The following is a 20,620-nucleotide window of genomic DNA, read 5'->3' as shown; positions in this document are numbered from 1 at the left end:
GACGGAGAAAAATCGGTAGCTCAGGACGTTGAAAATCGATTCTCGATTTTCAGGTAGACATTGCACAGAACTTGCTATTTATTATTTACTGTTATTAATTGGTTGTTGTTTATTTAATTATTACTGTTATTAATTGTTGTTAATTATTAATCGTTGTTTACTCCTGTATTTCATTTAAGTATTTTCACAATAAACTTGATTTTCAGAATCGATCCCTGAATTATCCTAGAATTGAACCTTATAAATCGATTTCCGCTACGCCATGCCGCTGAAAGTTAACTTACGTATCGTCATGAACGAGAACGCAAAAGGGGAGAAGATAGAGAGTATAGAATCTATAAGAAGACCAGAAGACGAAGTATGCTACATTTCCCCCCGGGAATATCAAGCAAAACGCTACCATCAGCAATTATTCAGTTCAGCAAGAGTGAAGAACCGCAAACAGTCTAACCAAGGTAGGCCAGTATAGAAATGTTAAACACAAGGAAAATAAAGACGGAAACTGAGAAGTCCAGTGTGGACATGGAAACACTTCTAGAAACTCTCCAAAAACGAGATAAGCGTGAAATAGAAGAAACAATAGTATAAAATAATTTGATGGAACTCAAGAAGCCACAGACTGGATATCAGAGTATGAAGAAGAATGCAGAAAATATAAAATAAAAAATGATGAGGAGAAAGTCAAAGGTTTAAAAAAAGTATTTAGAGAAAACAGCAGCAAAATGGTACCAAACAAATCTGCTGAAGGCTGAAGACACAATTGGGAAGACTGGAAAGATGCATTTCTCAAAACCTTTAACAATAAAGGTTGGTCTGCAATACGATACGCTTACAACTTCAAATACCTTTCAGGTTCGTTCATTAAATATGCCTTAGAGAAAGAACGACTAATATTGGAAGTAAAGAGGAAAATGGATGAAGACGTGAGGATACATTTGATTGTCATTGGATTACCTATCGATATCGAAGATAAAATCGAGAAAGTGTACAATCAACAAATGACCTAATGGGAATTTTGGGACAATATGAAGACCAGAGAAAAAGGAAAGAAACACAAGAAAGCTAAACCTGGACAAAAATGCAAACCCACCATCCAAGAAACAACCGTGCACGATCTGTGAAGCACTGAACTTCCCGGACCGATTCCACCCAGTGGAATTATGTAGAAACAGAAACAGAAATGCTCAAAAGAAACCCAAACAGGTAAATCCACTAGAACTATTTACATCAGAAAATGAGAAAGCAAGAACACTAGATGAGAATGAAAAAATCTAAAATGCCCGGAGAAGTACGAACCACTGATAAAACTGCGAGTTAAGATCAATGATCTGTGGCGACAAGGACTATGGAACTTTCCAACGGCTCCGTGATACAAAGCGCTACGCTACGCCGTCAAAACGCAACACGACGTACTCAATCTGTCATCGATATCTTCACGCTCCTTCCGCCGAATTTCTCGGAAGGGCATACACGCGCCAGCCACGGCGGCACTTATAATGAACGCACGCCAGTGGGGATATCGATGGGCAACGAAGAAAAGAATCAGTTCGGTCGGAAAAATAAGCACATTCGACCACGAGCCGCGAGACGCGAAAGACGAAAGAGAACGGGTACGCTATTATCGAGAAATCGACCGAACGACGCTATTATTTATCGGCGTTAAGTATCAACCGATGTTAACTGCTAATTGTCATTTGTTGTTACCTGGTTTAATAAACGTTATTGGTTAAATATAACCTAGTGTACTTCAGTACCTATTACACCATTCCACCTCAGATCAAAAAGAGATTCGTTCCAGCACGCCCAGTCCAAAATCCTCTCCATCAAACAGTCGACCCACAAAACTTTCTTTGCCACCCTATTCATCGCCCACTTGCCACAGAAGACACACAGCAAACCACAGATGGGAGACACCGCGAACAGCCTCGTCTCTAAGCCCATCTTCCAATGACAGACGAGCACATAACCAATGACGTCGACAATCGACAAATCCGTTGACGACCGAACATACTAGACCAGTAACATCCGAATCATTATCCAATGATATAGTCATCACTGCGCAAATCAACGTTTTGAATGATAAACATCAACCAATCCGTTGTCCAGCGCTGCTCGACACCGGATCCAGTATGAATTTCATTACCGAAAGATTGGTAAAATCGCATTAAATAAAGCAAAACAAATGTTCGGTCCCAATTGGGGCTCTAGACACCTGACAACGACTTCTAGGCGATACATCACGGCCACGATCACTTCCATTGACGACGCATACGAACGAACATTAACGTTCCGTGTTATCCCGACCATTTCAACCTTAATTCCAAGTGAACCTATCGATCGTTCGACACTTGAGATACCCAGAAATCTCAAATTGGCCGATCCACGATTTCATTTATCAGCCCTGATCGATATCGTACTAAGCTTAGGTTCAATACTCGCCTCGATGTGTGTTGGACAAATCAACCTAACTCAGCCAGACGAGCCTGAATTGCGTTTGCAGAAAACGCGATTCGGTTGGGTAACCGGGGGGAGTCCAACTTCCCAAACCGCGACAAACACATTTCACGCATCCACGACGGCTCTACAAGCAGAGCTCGCGCGGTTTTGGGAAATCGACGAAGGACCCTCGATCAATCACATCTCAGAGGCAGATCGACGATGCGAAGAACACTTCCAAGCCCACATCCGACGCACACAGCGATACATTGTAGCTCTACCATTCAACGACCAGCTTCAATCATTCGGTTCCTTTAGAACGATGGCAATTAACACGTTCGTCGCCCAGCGTGTTTCGGCTATGTTTCCTGCGAGGTCCAAATCCGACCGTTAAGTTAATCGTCGCGATCAACCTAAACCTGTCCCTACGCAAAACATTCAAGTGGAATTTTACCGTAGCGGACGTCAAAACGCCCATCATCGGAATGGATTTTCTAAGTCACTACGGGTTGCTCGTGGACCCGCGAAACAAAAGGCTTATCGACACGACAACCCAGATGTCATCAAGGGGATACACCGCCACAACAGACGATGTGTCCGTTAAGACCGTCATCGGCGAATCATCATTCCACCAATTCTTGGCAGAATTTCCGGTCCTCACCCGCCCACCGATCTTCGGAAGAGAGAGGATTCGACACGGTGTGGTGCACCACATCGAAACCACACCCGGCCCACCCGTCTACAACAAACCACGTAGCCTCGTAAAGGCGGAATTCGAACACATGATCGAGCAAGGCGTGATGCGACCATCGAAAAGCCAGTGGGCATCACCCCTGCACGTAGTGCCGAAAAAGGATGGAAACCTGCGACCATGTGGCGACTACCGTGCATTGAACGCCCGCACCGTACCCGACAGGTACTCACCGCCACATATCGAAGACTTCGCGCAACATCTGCATGGTAAGCGAATCTTTTAAAAATCGATCTAGTCCGCGCTTACCACCAAATTCCGATAGCGTCCGAGGACATAGAAAAAACCGCGATAACAGCGCCTTTCGGACTTTTCGAAGCAACAAACATGATATTTGGATTTCGGAACGCCGCGCAAACATGTCAGCGATTCGTCGACGAAATCACACGTGGGCTCGATTTCGTCTACTACCGAAGTTTCATACCGGGGGCCGCAAAAACACTTAAGCCACTCAACGACCTGTTAAAAGGCGCGAAAAAGGGCAACGCGCCCATCGAGTGGTCGGAGCAATTCGAAGCTTGCTTCTACGAGTCGAAACGCGTCCTCGTTAACGCCACGATGTTAGCGCATCCGATACCTGGCGCGCCCATTAGCCTCGCGATAGACGCATCCGACTATGCATTAGGAGCGGCCCTGCAGCAACGCGTCAACGACGCTTGGCAGCCGTTGAGTTTCCTTACCAAACCTTTAAACTCCGCGCCGCGAAAGTATAGCGCGTACGATCGCAAACTACTTGCCATGTACACCGCGGTCAAGCGATTTTGACACGCCATAGAAGGAAGAAATTTCATAATTTTCACGGACCATAAACCCCTTACTTATGCGTTCAATCAAAATCCTGATAAATGTTCGCCGCGACAATTCCAGCACCTTGATTGCATCGGACAATTCACCGCCAACATACGGCAGTCTGTGGATCATCAAACTCTCTCCGTCGCGCAAGAAAACGAGAACCGATCACGTATCGGTACTTTTGCCTAAGCCACCCCACAACCGAAGTCCATTGTTTATTGTTAACAACATACAAACGTAATACTCATCTACTGGTCAACAAACGTTATAAAAAAAAACTCCTTCTCGTCCGATAACGAAAGTTAGGATGAAGAAAGTACTTAAATGGGTGACAGCTTGGGAACTCCGCGTGGTGTTGACCTTTTTGTTTTTCCAATCCTTTTTACTTTCCTTAATAATCTATTTTTAATAATCTATAGTCGAAACATGGAAAAATAGAAATGATTTAGTATTACGCGACTAATACCATATATCACATTTTTGCACACCTTTATATTTTTTCACATATTCTATTTTTGTACATTAAAAGCAAATAAGAATATCATTTATTTCGGCTAACGCTCATGCCGCGCTGAATGGAATCGTTCTCGTCTGAAGGCAATTTGAGAGATGGGACAGAGTTTGGATCTTTGGATGTAAAAACTTGATTCCTCTGTGGGGCATGCTATCAGTCCTTTTTAGAGATATTTTTTATTTTGTTTGCCCAGTGTTGATTTATAGAGTTTGCGAATTCTTGTTTCAGTTGGGATTTTATTAGCATTATAGCAGCTACTTTAGGAATTCTAAGTTTACTCTTTTGTCGTAAGAATAGTTGTATTTTAGATTGTTTAATTTGAATAGAATGTAGCTTTTGTCTCGTTGCAGTTTTTTAATTTTATTATTGATATAGGACTCGCAAGAATTTTTTTCTTTTAAGTTTGGTACGGATTCTTGAAGAAGGGTTTGTATATGTTTTTCTATTTCGTCTATAAGTGAGTCGATTTGCCTCTTTGTTAGATTGACATTGTTGTGGATATTTAGATCGCAGTTCTTTCCAGCTGATTTTGTAATTTTTTTTTAGTTTATTTCTTTGTACTTACACCTGGGTTCGTCACTCTGTATTTCTAGGGTTAGGAAGTCAGATGTATTTTTGCTTATCTGGAATACGAGAGCGCTATGGTCGCAATCGTAGTCTATAGTTTTGAGCGGGTTAGTTGCCCATAAATTGGAGGAATTGTAATTGACAAAGGAATTGTAATTGTGTGTCTCCAAAGCATATGTCTAGGTATGAGACTCCTTTTGGGCAAGAGTCAATCCATTCTTCCTGCGTTTTTAATGATTGTTTTAGTTCGTTTAATTGTGTTTGTTGTTCATTTAGGGCTTTGAACATGCTTTTTTTGAAGACCTCGATAAGTTTATTATGTCCAATTGGGGTATGGTTTTAATTGGATTTGGATTTTGCATTACGCGCGGTAATAAATTTGTTAGATGTGGTTGGTTTTCGGAGACTTGGTTTCGGCTTATTCCTTGTCGTAATATGTCTGAGAACTTTAATTACGGAATGAATTTGCGGCTTATTTGAGCAACGCGTTTGTTTTTGATTCCTTGCATTTGTTGATATTTTTGCAAAGTTTTTTTGCAAAGTTCAACGAATTTTGGGCATCCTTTATACAACGCAGGATATCCGTAGTTTTTACAGTTCACGCAGTATACTTCGTCTTTATTTACCGCGTCTACTTTTTTTATTTTGCACTCGTTTGGTCCGTGCGGCTCCATGCAGTTTACATTTGTGACATTGCGTTATGTCATTTTTTCTGACTTTTTCCCATTTTACGCTAAAGTAATTTATGCGGTTCATTTTTAGTAGGTTACTAATATTGCTTTGTGGGAATTCTTGGATTATGTAAATTGGGAGCAATACATTGTTCTCTATGGATCTTTTTGTTGAGAAGCGCCAAACTTTTATCAATTGGACGTCGGACATCTGTAGTGCTTGCAACTCTGCGAGTATCTCTGTCTCGGAGAAGCTATTGTTTAGACCCTTTAATACGATCGTGTGGTACTTCCCTGATTTGAATATATATGCGTAATCGCTGTCTTAGTTGCAATTAGGATGTCTTTCATTTTGTTAGTCTAGTATATTTCGTAGGAATAGCACGTGTTTATCTGCGTGTATTCGTTTAAAGTGGAATGACTGTGTTTAGAGCCTCTTCAACGAGTTTTACCGTGCCCTTCGTGTCTTGGAGGATGATGTTTATTGGGAGCGGGTTGTCTCTATTTGTAGGGACAGTGGTGTCTGCGTTCTTCCTTGCAGAGGCTAGTGGCCTGTCCGGGTTGTGTCTGGCTTCTCGGCAGCGTTGTCGCTGGAGATGGGCCCACTGCGTTGTCCATTTCGCTGGGCTGCGCCAGGGACGTTGAGGGTGTCGTTGGTTATGATACATTTCTCGGTCCATTTATTATTCTCTCTCAGACTTGTGATTTCCTCTCCTGAGAGACCGTATGCCTATTTGCTTTATTTCGTAGGTTTTCGTTCTTTTTCCTTATTATTGTGGATTCTTTTATTGTTATTATTTGAGGGTGTTGCTGTGTCTGAGATAAGCTGGATTGTGATTGCAATACGCTGAACCCATTTTCCGTTCGTATTGCTGATAATGGGGAGCTATCGGCTGAATTTATGGTTTCGTTTTTTCGGCGGTCCGCGTCTCCTGTTGTACTTTCCTCTTTGCTTACACTTTCCTGGCTACTCTCTGCCCTGTTGTTCCCCTTCATCAGGTTTGGCGAATGGTTGAGTTTCCGCGTCCTTTGGGTGCCAAAGCTTGTGTTGCCAAGAAAGTTCTTGATCCACTTATGCTATATTATTCTTTTGGTTGCTTCTTTCATTCTATCTACCTTCTTCCTTCTCTTATTTTCTTGATTGTTTTTCTAGTGAGCATTATTTATCACTTTTCGTTATTGAATATCACTGCATAAATTGGCAAACTCACTAACAAGTCTTACGCCTGGTATTTTTTGCCAGTGAGATAGGACCTGCTGGGGGTTCACAGCACTCTGACGAGAAAGAGAATGCATTCAGCTCGGTATGAGCGTTAGTTGAAGCAATCAATTTTGTTATTTAATATTTTTGAATAAAAAATATTTACAACGTACAATTATGTAGGAGGATAAGAAAGATATGTAAAATCTTGTCCGGCATCGTTTTCAAGAAAATGGAGTGCGAAGTTAAGTAGGGGCAATTTCATAATTGATTTTCGCGAAAACAAAGCGGAAAATGTCATTTTACATTTTCGACTTCATTTTCGCCACGCACAGGGAATCATCGTCCTTCGGTTTGTGTCACAATTTTCGGCACATGTATCTTTGCATTCTTTCAAACGACATGCGTATGTATAATACTTGTACATTCTCCAATTTCGAATATTGAATACATATAACATTATCGGAAAATATAAACAAAGCAATATACAGGGTGGTTGGTAATTGGTGGTACAAGCGGAAAGGGGGTGATTCGACGCGAAAAAATAAGTCGAAAATATAGAATACAATTTTTTTTTTTTTTCTTTAATTTTTCCATCGAGACAACGATCTACAGTGAGATCCGTTATAACAAGTTGTGCTAAAGTACGCACGTACCGAGCGAAAATTCAAAGTCGATTTTCTCGAAAACAAAGCCTCAAACGAAACATTTTTATCCTATATTTTCGACTTCTTTTTTCGCGTAGAATCACCCCCTTTCCGCTTGTACCACCAATTACCAACCACCCTGTATAAGTAAACGTGTATGCGAGAATGATACAACGTATGGTGATAATCGTTTGATGCTAAAAAGATATTTTCTCGATGTATACGACTATACAGCTTATTAACACTTAGCCAACCGCGCTCGCACAGGCTAACCTATACGCTGTCCACCGTGCATTTTTCCAAGTAAGGAGGACTTATATTCGCTAATACTTGAAAAACAAAGAAGTCTAAAAATTATTTAAGTGGTCAATTATATTTTGCGGTAATGATTTTGTTTAACGATTTCACATATTGTTTATACAAAACATCAAATTAAAAGTATAAGGAGATATAGGTAAAATTAAAAACATTAAAGATGACTAAAGATAAATGAAACGACTTGAAAGTGAAGTTGAAAATTCATAATGCATTTTAATATTTTTTTACAGTGTGGTATTGTTCGACTATAACTTTACTTAGTCATAACTGATAGTGTAACTATTTAATTAATTTTAAGACCACTAAATTGGTGTATTTTATTACATATTGCACTTTATAAAAGCGGAAAAAGAGTCGCAATTAATTGGAAACAATTCCAGGTAAACAATAACTGATAATTACAACAACAACAACAACAACAAAGAAAATGCGTCGCTAAAATCAAAAAGGGAGATCTCCCCGCGTTCGGTCACTCAGCGATGTTCTTCACAGAGGAGAGATCCGATGGTTCGGATGGCTAAGTGTTAAGAAAAGTAAGAAGAGCCAACACCACACGGAGTTCCAGAGCGGTCACCCGTTTAAGCACTAACCGTGCCCAGCGCTGCTTGACTTTCGTGATCAGACGAGACCGAGTACTTTCAACGCGGTGTGAGCGTTAGTTTTAGTGATCAGTTTTGTTATTTCATGTTATCGAATAGACAAAATATTTAAGAAAACACACGTGTATGTATGAGGATAAATGGTATTTTTAGACGTGCATACAGATTTATAAAATTTTTCCTGGCTTCGTTTCCCAAACAATGAATTGTGAAGTTCCGTCATGTAGATACGCGTATACTTAAAAAGTAGCGGAGTCAAGTGGACCGAACTTCATAATTGATTTTCTGGAAAACCAAGTCCTGTGTCAAAAATTGTCACTTCATCCTCGACTTATTTTTGTATAGGAAATCAGGCCCTTTCGACCTGCACCATCATAATACTCTAATTTTCTCGCCTACTTCAATTTTGAAACTATTTAGTTTCACTGGATTGCGTATAACTACCAACAGCAAAATACCAACATTCACGGACGACACGGCTGTCGTGACAACGACCATATCCAAATCCACGTCATTCCATACTACCTGACTTGACCTTTTCACATGGCCCAACGTTACATTTTCCCCATTACGTAGGGCAATTAGGATCCGCCGCCCCTTGCCCCTCAACACCAACAAACGCAACCTATAAAAATCGCAAGCATTCCACCAAGAAGAGTCTTTTTTAGTTTTGAGTCCAGTCTTGTGTACAGTTTGGCCGTGATTTGAACTTCATTGTAATATTATACTTAATCATTTTCGCGAATAAAATTATAAATTATAAAAACAAAATTATAAAATTATAAAAACACGGTCAAGTTAAGTTACTCCTTTTTTATCATAAATTTTACGTGACACTGTACCAGTCAGGTGACACTGTAGAACGGCTTCTTTGATGTCTATTATAGTAACGCGGAAAGATCGCCGACATACAGACAATGTCGGCGATAAAGCGCAAATGCTGAGAAGCAGAAAGGGTCGGAAAACTTGAATAGGGCTTCGCGGCACTCGACAACAAAACTTTCCAACGGTATCACCGAAGCGCAAATGCCGACAGGCCTAATGAGCTATCGATATCCGTACGGTTCTTCCGCCGAATATTTGGAAGAAGGCGTAGATGGTGTGACATCAATCACATCTCAACCTACATCAGAGACAAGACATCGACCCCCGACCTTCGGACACGTTTCTACATCATAACCTACACCGAGCCCCTCTCAACATCCTCAAACCAAAACGTATATAAACCGAGGCTTCACCCAGCTCGGGCAGTCCTTGTTCTAATTGCTGTTCTTGTACAACACCCTTTTTACGGTTCAGTGTTATTCTATTATTATAAGTGCCAAAATTATAATATAGTTCGATAAAAGAAAATTAATAGTTGGTGTTACGACCGTTCGCGGAGAGACGCGGTCGCGAGGAAAACGCGTCAGCGAGAGGCGTAAATTCTCGCTACGATTCGGTGAATCGACGCCGCGAAGTAGTCGTTCCCCTGTTTCGGTTAGGATAACAGAGGTGGTTGAATGAATATGACACAGTAGTAAGTTATATTTCACCGTTTATTCCACAACTTATAACGAGAATAGTTACGCTGGTGCGTATGTACGAGATGAGTGAGTGACTGATCTACGGGTGTGTATACCCGGTGGAAGGATGTTGATCGTTCGAAGGATGCAAAAACAGTACTCTTGCGAGACGATGCTGTCTCGGAGGAGAGCTAAGGATGGGTGTGTCTAGCGCACGGGACCATCGGATTTGTTCGTGACGATTTGAGTTAGGAGAGTGAGGGAGTAGGCTTCGTCGTTAATTGGTTGGACGAAGGGTCTTAACCGCCCTCGAGAGAAAGTGGTTAGTGGGAGGAAAGTTGCAGCGTACGTGACAAAAACTAACTTTCCCTTTTTCGCCGTGGTAGACAATAGTCTTTGGAAATTCTTCGGAAACAGATGTTTGTTTAGTTTGAAGGACCTTTTCTAGGAAATCTATGTGATTTATGGAAGGTCCTTGAAACCATGGAAGATACGCTGCGAGTATCCGAAGACATCTGGTTGCCATATTGCCCGCGGCGTGTGGCCTCGGCTAGGTAGAGGGTTACGCGACGTAACAGTTGGGTTACGCGACTCAGCTTTCTTTTCTCTTCAAACCCAAGTATCAATTTTACGTGACAATGGCAACGGTGGCGGACGCGTAACGAACGTGTGCGTAGTAGGGATATTAACGGATGACAAAAAGAAAAGAAACGGATCAAGAAAACAGTTGAGTTGTAACCGAGGGCAGAGAATCGTCAGTCGGAATTGAGAGTTGTACGTAAAGAGTCGAAAGCGAGCATTGTTAATAAATATACCGTTAAACACCACAGAGTATTTCTTCGGCACCGCAGCCGTTGATCCTCGGTTAGCCACCGAAGAGTCAAGAGTCGTCAATCGAGAGTCGTTATATCACACTCTGTCCCAACATTCTTAACCGCCACTCTGTTGAATCCACATAATAAACGTCTGAATTTTTCTTACCTTGCTCGTGAAACGTTTAAACTTAAGCGAAATCATTCGAACGACGCGAGGAAATGAACAGTGATTTCTTAATTTCACTACTCCCCGTGCTTTCGACGTAACACAAACACTCTAATCCAGAAACAGCAGTCATATTACTACCAGAACTTATCAGAAAAATAGAAAAATGACTGCAAGATAAAAGCAAACCCCAGTCAATTTAACCACATTACATTTACAATACGAAAGCGGAAACCACCTAATATCCGATTGAATGGCACGCACATAACACAAACAAAGCAAGTTAAATACTAAGACTCCACTTGGACTCATAACTTACATGAAAGCAACATATACCAAATCAATTATAGACAAAATACGGATAAAAAGGAGACAGACGTACTGGCTAACTAGTCGAAACTGTAAACTCAGCATAGAAAGTAAATTGAAAATATCCAGAACCAGGATAATAAGGTAACTAAACCAGAATCGCTTCTAGAAAATACTCAGAACAGTAGTCAACGCCCCATGGAATATCAGAAACGAGGATATACGCAAGACCTAAAAATACCAATGGTCAAAGAAGAAATCGGCAAGTACTCAAAAAAAGGAAAAAAAAAAATACAAGGAAAGAACGGCTGTTACGCCATGCGGCTTGCCATAGATCATATTCTTAACTGTCGGTCGCGGCACTATAATGTCGCAGACGGATCGTCGCGGCTGCCCGGCAAAACAAACATTGTAGTGGCAAGCGCATGGTTCATTAAGCAGGGCGACCTCCAGAAACGTCGATTCGTGGCCGTTATTTTATCTGGCGTAAAAGAATGTGGCGTGATCCGAAGGTAGTGGGGGTCGCCTTCCAGAAAAAATCAGAACGTTTCGAGAAGCCAAACAGTCAACACATATCTTATATCGCGCATTACGCAGTCACATTTCTTTTTGTTGTTCCATTTATATCTTTCTAGTTAATAAGTTGTTGCAATAAACATTAATTTAGTTGTGTTAATTCTGTGAAATTTCATTGAACTACCCTTATTATCATAATCGAAATAAGGGAATCGATCAGTTCGTGGCGTCGATTGTTTAATCGTAACGAGAACTTACAACTCTCGTTGACGTGATATCTCGCGATCGCGTCTCTCCGCGAATGATCGAAACAACGGCAACGCGTCCAAGCCAAATTGTAAAGTACAAATTAAATAAATGAAAAAAAAAAAGAAACGGATTGCATGTTTGCCCATAAAGAAGTAATCAGAGTGATGAAAACTTTTTACAATGCTTGTTACTTGCGAATACCCACACTTAACCCTGCTGAGGTCTTCCATTTAACTAAATTATTCGGTAAGAGTTTGAAGAAGAAAGTTACCTTTGCATACAAAGATTCGTTTTTCTTTATTTTATCTTCTAACTAAGGACCGGGGAAATGTAGCGGTACGTTACTGTATCCTTCATAATAACTTTCATTGCAAAGAACCGGTACATTCTATTATCGCAAAGAAAATCTTGGCATTAGTGAAATTTCTACAAACTCTTATTTTCTCTTTGAAATGTTCCAATGTATTTATAACACTCTCTGCTATTTCTTTTGCAGCTTTCCTACGCGGGTCATATTACCGTCTTATAATATAATTTTGTATCAGTGCGTTCCCTAAATTTTGCTATGATCGCGCGTTTTTTTTTCTCAAATATGTCGGTTTCAAGAGTCAGATAAAATTTTGCTCTATACGTTCAAAAGAATACAGAAGTTCTTAGAGAAAGAAAGGAGAGCAGTAAGAACAAAGAGACCCGGAGACCCGGCGGCAGGGTTAAAAACAACATGAATTTAATTTCTAAATATTTTGGTTTCTTGCATCCTGATATTAACCTTCTTCTGCTTAATCTATTTTCATCGTTAAGAAACATTTTAAACACTATTTACAATACAAAGATAAAATACTTTATTTTATATACCACATTGTGAAAATAAAGATAGTTTATTTTTTACTACATATTCAAAATATTTTATTCGTACTGTAGACCAACAACTACTTAAGATAGTATTTAAAAGAAATATTCAGAAAGAAAATTCAGAAATAGAAATAACTTTTAATTATATAAATATCTAACTCATCGGTTTCATCAGTCTCTGTAAAATACTATTTCGAATCAATTTTACAGTCTCTTACACCAGTAGTGACAAATTTAACCGCAATTAAAAAAGTATCGTAATCAATATTGAAGTAGTCGAGTAATAGTGATCTTTCAATGTTTCGAAAATCATATAGAGTAAATAGAAAAATAATTATTTGCTGATAATATTGACATAATTTAACCGTTCGAGCCCTAGGGGTCTTTGAAAAACCACGGTCGTGTCACGATCGGCATACTTCAAATCCGACGGACTGACGATAGAGATAAAGATGTGGCGGCACTCGGCGACAATGTATATCGCTGAAGTGCCTAATGAACCATCAACATCCCAACGGTCCTTCCACCGAAGGTTCTAGAAGAAAGAGCACGTGGCAACGATCGCGGACGCCTAGCAAATCCATGGACGGTGGGGATGTTGAGGGATGACAAAAGAAAGTAATCGGATCCGATCGAAAGTAAAATCATAAGAGTCAGTCTTAGAAAGTCACGCCTAGAGTTCGGAAGTAGATTGTAAAGTGTATTGTTGTTAGAAAGAAAAAAAAATAAAGTTTTCTTTTTTTATTTTTCACCTCAAATTTCTTTTTTATTTTGTTATTTTACGTGACAGTGGAAAAGTCCGGAACGGCAGGATAACCTCTTAATCGATTGCGAGAGAAACAAGCGGCACAATAGCGCTCGTCATATGTGTTATTTTTATGAAATACATCTATATTTTTATATATGCGTACTATTAGTTTATAAATATTCCAAATTTTGTTCAATAAAAATTATTAAGATAACAATGAAATACACAAAATACCGTCAGTCGTCCGTAGCGTTCAAATGTACTGGGACTTTTCGACATAAAATCTAAACACCGCGATCACGCTGCTTGGTACTCAATCGGTTAAAGAAACAACGATACGTCTAACATGCGCGCGTGTCTCTGATATCGGACGATACCGCGCTCTGTAACTCGTTCCCCGTCGAATTAATCTTGGGTGACAGATTTACGAGGGAGAGTAATGACACAATGCGCGAAGAACAATTGACGAAGTTAAAACTGGGGAAAAAAAAAAAAAAAAAGGAAAAAAAGAACAAACAATGAGAAAGTTTCAAATTGTTTTCGACGATTAAGACGAAATTTAGGAATACTTACTGCGGACGATTATGCGATAGGAAGCAACTGAAGCGAATGCCGCGACGCGATGTACGACTGAACGAATGCGACTGAATTATCGTACGACGATACGAATGATTAACGATACACGCGTGACGATGCCGCTCGCAATTGAAAGACCAGCACGAGACGGTTTACTAATCGTTCGCTCACTAAAATGATACTTACCTTCGCGTATGCTTGGAGATACTGTTCACAATTGAAGATTTCGCACAGGACTGTCCACTGATCGTCACGCCTGATGGAACGACTCTGTCTCCACCAACGCTTGCAGCCATGTCCACGAATGCTTCAAGATATTGACTCATCGAAGAAGCTAGCACAGAAAAGTATCACTGATCGTTGCGACTGACGAAACGATTTCACCTGCACGAGCGCTTGAAGAGCGCTAAGAGATTGAAACGGTTCTTTAGTCCACGTTTAGCGATTCGAACGCACGGAAACTGACTCGCTGCTACATGTTCACGATTAAACTACTCGAACGAGACTGCCGATACCGTTGTTAGACTCCAACATCAGTTCGCTGTGGAGTGCCGAAGCGTGCAGACGTGTCTCTAGTGCCCAGCGTAGTTCGAAAACAACACGTGTCGCCCAACTGTCGAAAGAGAACGCAGCTAAGTGTCCCTTACCCTCTAGGGAGAAGAAAATCCCACGCACCTAACCCCAACCCGAATACTAGCCTCTCAGCCTCACGACTAGTTGTTCATTCCGAATTAACTAGCTCGATGATGGCCCAGCAACCGCGACCAGGCTCTCCGGAGCAGACTCGCAGCTACCCCGTGCTACCCCCCCCCCCCCCCGTGGCAGAAGTGCAGCAGAACTCTCCGCACTAACGACGCTAATACTACAAAAAAAAGGAAAATTGAACCAGCAACGCAAATAAACACACACAACAGGTTCGCCGTACTGGAATCCTCAAACGACGCCATGGAAATCGTAGAACCGCCACCAAACCAACTTTCACAGAGAATCCCCCCTCCCCCACCAATATTTGTAGACGACGTCATTGACATACAGACAATGACCAAGTCCCTAGAGAGAGATATCAGCAAGGAGGAATATAACCTTAAGATAAGCAACAACAAGGTGAAAATACTACCGACGAACCCAGAAGCTTACAGAAAACTCACCAAGACACTCAGGACCCTGAACGCCAACTTCCACACCTACCAACTCAAACAGGAAAGGCCTTTCCGGGTGGTCCTACGAAACATACACCACTCAGCAGACATAGACGAACTAAAATACGAACTCTCAAAACTCGGCCACGAAGTCATCAACGTAAGTAACATAAGGCATAGAGTCTCGAAAGATCCGTTATCCTTATTCTTCCTAGACATTAAGCAAAAACCGAATAATAAGGAAATATACAGCGTCAGTCGCCTAATGAACGCGATAGTAAAGATCGAGCCACCGCTCGTGAAAAAAGAAATAGTGCAGTGCAAAAGGTGCCAAAGGTACGGTCATACGCAGAAATACTGCAACCATACTTTCCGCTGCGTTAAATGCGCAGGCTCTCACTCCACTGACCAGTGCGCCAAATCACCGGAAACCCCAGCGAAATGCATCCACTGCCAAGGGGACCACCCTGCCAACTACAAAGGCTGCCCAGCATATAAAACACTATACACGAACAGGTACCCTAAGCTCAGAGCAAAAGAGGTATCCAACCAAACAACCAGCCCGCCGAAATTCTCGACTACCCCAACCCCCTCAACCAACCAAACACCCAGTCCTACCAATTTCATCTCCACCTCAACCTCCTATGCCCAAGCATTACAAGGCATCCAAAATAACCCGAACAGCCAAAGGAACCTTCCCCAAAACAGTGTCCCCAACCCACCAAACGCAGACAACTCCTCAAGGCTCGAAAAGCTAATAGAGAAACAATCGGAGCAAATAAATCACTTGCTATCGCTACTAACACTCATCGTGGAAAAATTAGCACGCCCCGACTCAAAATAAAACCAAGGCGCATAGCTTTCTGGAACGCCAACGGTCTAGCGCAACACAAACGTGAACTAGAACTCTTCTTAAAACACCAGCAAATCGACGTAATGCTCGTATCGGAAACCCACTTCACCGACAAGAGCTACCTGAGAATAAATGGTTACAAATTCTACCATACTCAACACCCCAGCGGAAAGGCCCACGGTGGCACCGGAATAATAATCAAAGCAAGTATTAAGCACTACGAACTCCCACCATTCCAGAAAGACTACCTCCAAGCAACAAACGTAGCAATAGAAGACTGTCATGGCTCAATCACCACCTCAGCAGTATACTGCCCTCCCAGACACTCCATCGCCAAAGAAGACTTTGATAACTTCCTGGACACCCTGGGCAACAGATTCATAGTTGGAGGAGACTATAACGCCAAGCACATCCAATGGGGCAGCAGACTGGTTACAGCAAGAGGCAAAAACCTCTTAAACAGCATAATAAACAACAACCTCAACTACCTCACCACATACGAACCCACATACTGGCCCACTGACACCAACAAAATACCCGACCTCCTCGACTTCTTCATAACTAAAAATATCCGATCAAGACACGTCCAGATCAACTCCTCGGCAGATCTCTCCTCTGATCATTCTCCCGTGATAGCAACAGTCAGTTCAACAATCATCGAGAGTACACCTAATGGCTCCATTCACAACCAACACACCAACTGGCAGCTCTTCAGAGAAGTCTTTACACACTCAACCTCAGCCTTCACCCCACTAAAAACAAAGGAAGACATCGAAGCAGCCACGGAATACTTAAACACGAGCATAATAAACGCAATCCGCCTCTCCACACCGACAAAGCCAACCAACAGCAAACAAGAATATCCACAATTCATATTAAAAAAAATAGCAGAAAAACGCAGACTAAGAAGAGTATGGCAGACCCACAGAACACCGGAGGACAAACGAAAACTTAACAACGCAATTAGAAAGCTAACCAGAACCTTAACAAACTATAACAACGACTGCTTCCATAAATACCTCGCCAGCTTATCGCCCACAGCCGACACCAACTACTCACTATGGAAGGCCTCCAGGAAACTCACACGCCCCCCACAAATAATCCCACCTATCCGCCGCCCGCAAGGTGGATGGGCGCGAAGCCCTATCGAAAAAGCCGACCTGTTTGCAAAACACTTGACAAAAGTATTCAAACCCCATTCCCCCCAAGCCGCCGCGGACGTTACTGAATACCTACACACCCCCTTCCAAATGTCCCCTCCTATCGAACCCTTCTCCTCTGCTGAGACTATAGAAACAATCAGTCGCCTAAACCCCAAGAAAGCAGCAGGACACGACCTAATAGGCAATAGAGCAATCAAGGAACTTCCCACAAAAGGGATAGCACTCATCACATCGATTTTTAATGCTATCCTTCGCCTGGAACACTATCCTAAGGCTTGGAAAATCTCATTGATTACCCTCATCCCTAAACCCGGTAAACCGATACACGAAACCTGCTCCTATCGCCCAATCAGTCTTTTACCTACCCTGTCCAAACTATTCGAGAAGATGCTCACGAACCGACTCCTTCCAATCCTAGAGAACTTGAAAACACTCCCAGATCACCAATTCGGCTTCCGAAAACATCATTCTACAGTAGAGCAAATCCACCGCTTAACTCATACGATCAGCCAAACACTTGAAAAGAAAGAATATTGCTCAGCGGTTTTCCTAGACATCCAACAGGCATTCGATAAAGTATGGCATGAAGGACTACTATACAAACTTAAAAAGATCCTACCCCACCCCTACTTCTCCATCCTAAAATCATACCTAACCAATAGACAATTCATGGTTAAATACCTAGACGCCACTTCCGCAACATTCCCAATAGAAGCCGGCATACCCCAAGGTAGTGTCCTCGGTCCCCTACTGTACTCCATCTACACTGCCGACCTACCTATATCAGACGATATAACAATAGCGACATTTGCAGACGACACAGCGCTATTAGCTTCCCACGCAGACCCGGTAATAGCCTCATCCACTCTCCAGCGAAGTCTCGACTCCATGGAAAAGTGGTTTCACAAATGGGGCTTCAAAGTCAACGAAAAGAAATCCTCACATGTAACCTTCACGCTCCGAAAACAAACCTGCCCCCAGGTCATCATCAACAATGCAACAGTTCCTAGCAGGGACACAGTCCGATACCTGGGCATGACCCTGGACAGGAGACTAACGTGGAAGACACACATCTCAGATAAAAGGAAGCAACTAAAGGACAAACTAAAAAAACTCTACTGGCTCACGGGCCGACGCTCCAAACTAAATTTACAGAATAAAATTACCCTCTACAAGACCGTAATAAAACCTGTCTGGACCTACGGAATCCAACTATGGGGAACAGCAGGTAACTCCAACATCGAAATACTCCAACGCTTTCAATCGAAAACGCTAAGATCCCTAATTGACGCACCTTGGTATGTAACCAATGAAACAATACACCGCGACCTCAAGATACCCACCGTCAAAGAGGAAATAGCAAAATATAGCAACAGATACAGCAAAAGAATCAACAAACACCGAAACCCCCTAATCACTGGACTACTCGATACGACGGACCAGATTCGCAGGCTGAAGAGGCACTACCCGCTAGACCTAAACGTTAGATTCATTTAATTATCCAAATCAAGCATATGCACTTACTTATAATACTTATAGATCATAAATTATAACTATCTATAATAAGTATTAACTTATTGTAAATAAACAGCCATGTCACTGCGCCACGCCAGAAAAATTACTGAAAATTCTCAACGCGAGAATTGATTGTAATTTCAACAAATAAATAAAAAAAAAAAAAAAGACTCCAACAAGGCTCGAAACGGAGGACCCCAAATACGCACGCTGATTGGTTTTCAAGAAAATCGTCACGCGGCATATTCGCCCGCAAGATGGCGTTTACTGCGTGAATACGCTCCAAGTGCGGGGCAGATCCTTCGCTGGAAGAGCGTGAACGATACCTGGGTGAATGCGAGGCTTCGATGTAATTGGGTAAGAGTGGCGGCGCTCGACCGCTCGGGCCGTTAAAATCCGTCAATTATCCTTACAAGAAACTCGTAGCGTAGGAAATTAGAAATACTGCTACGAATGTTGAAGAGAATCGTTTTAGCTATTGGAGTACCCTTCTAAAATAGCGCCTTGACTGCGAAAGCGAGCAACAACGAGCTACAACGAGACAAAAGCTACATCATACTATCCAAAATAAACAATCTAAAGTACAACAAAATTCTTACGACAAAAAGAGAAGATAAATAAAATAAAAAAAATATGTCTAAAAAGACTCAGCTAGCATGTTCCCACAGACAAATCAAATTTTTAGGTAAAAAGAATCTAACTCTATCCCTTCTTTCAAACTACCTCCAGAGAAAGCTCCCCTCCTCCAAGATGCAGGTATAGCGATACAGAACATCGATAAAAACATGGAGTCTAGTTATTTCACAACATGTAAAACAACGGAAAAACTATACGTTATCGGCACTCACTTTTCCAAAACAGACACACACAACGATCACCTGGGTCGAGAATTATTATCTCCGAAACAAATAAACTGAAAAATAAAATAGAGCGAGACATATCGCTAAATAAGACAGTCTTCATATTCTCTAATGAAAACACCTCGGACAACCCCAAACAACCAGACACAGAAATAAACTACTTTACAAATTATAATCAACTAAAAATCATTTCCTCTAAATTAAACAATAAAAAATCATCCGCTTTCGACGACGTCCCGAACATTTTGCTCAAACGGTTAACCAACAAAATAAAATGATATTAAACAGTGCTCTTTAATAATATTAGCAGCCATCACAAAAGAAAAGAAAATAAAGACCGCTTCTCACCCTCAAACCTGCGATATATAAGTCTCCTACCCAACATAACCAAAATATTCGAAATAATCATAAATAACCCCCTAGTCTCCTTTTGAACAAAAAAAAAAAATAACGTAATCCTAATAAAAAATCAATTCGGCTTCCCTAACAAACAATGTTTAACAATCTATAATCGAATAATCGAGAAAATGAAATGTTTTAGTATTACGCGATCATTATCATGCATATTGTATCATTCTCATTTTGGCACACACCTATGTTTCTTTAAATATTCTATTTTTTGACCATGGAAAACAAATAAGAAAACTATTAATTTCAGCCAACGCTCATTCCGCGCTGAGTGCACTCGTTCTCGTCAGTCAACTGTTGACCACCGAGCGGGACGGACCCCTCGGAGCGCGCGTCGGAGTAGACTAATACCCACTAAAGTAGAAGGACCAAGTGACAAAATAGTGACAAAAAAGTGAAAAATACGGCATCGACATCATCTCCATAAATACAAATAAGAACAAAAAGAAA

General features: G+C 41.4%; 1 protein-coding gene and 1 pseudogene across 1 annotated transcript in view; both read right to left on the bottom strand.

Annotated features, from left to right (window-relative positions):
- The window catches only part of LOC126875169 (SET domain-containing protein SmydA-8-like), a 166,257-nt gene that overhangs the window by 118,589 nt on the left and 27,048 nt on the right, over positions 1-20,620 (bottom strand). The window lies entirely within an intron of this gene.
- LOC126875293 (5S ribosomal RNA) lies at positions 8,439-8,557 on the bottom strand (annotated as a pseudogene).

This window comes from Bombus huntii, chromosome 17 (assembly GCF_024542735.1).
Source record: "Bombus huntii isolate Logan2020A chromosome 17, iyBomHunt1.1, whole genome shotgun sequence".
Lineage (NCBI taxonomy): Eukaryota > Metazoa > Arthropoda > Insecta > Hymenoptera > Apidae > Bombus > Bombus huntii.
Note: the sequence above shows the minus strand (reverse complement) of the source record. Positions and strands in the feature narration are given on the sequence as shown.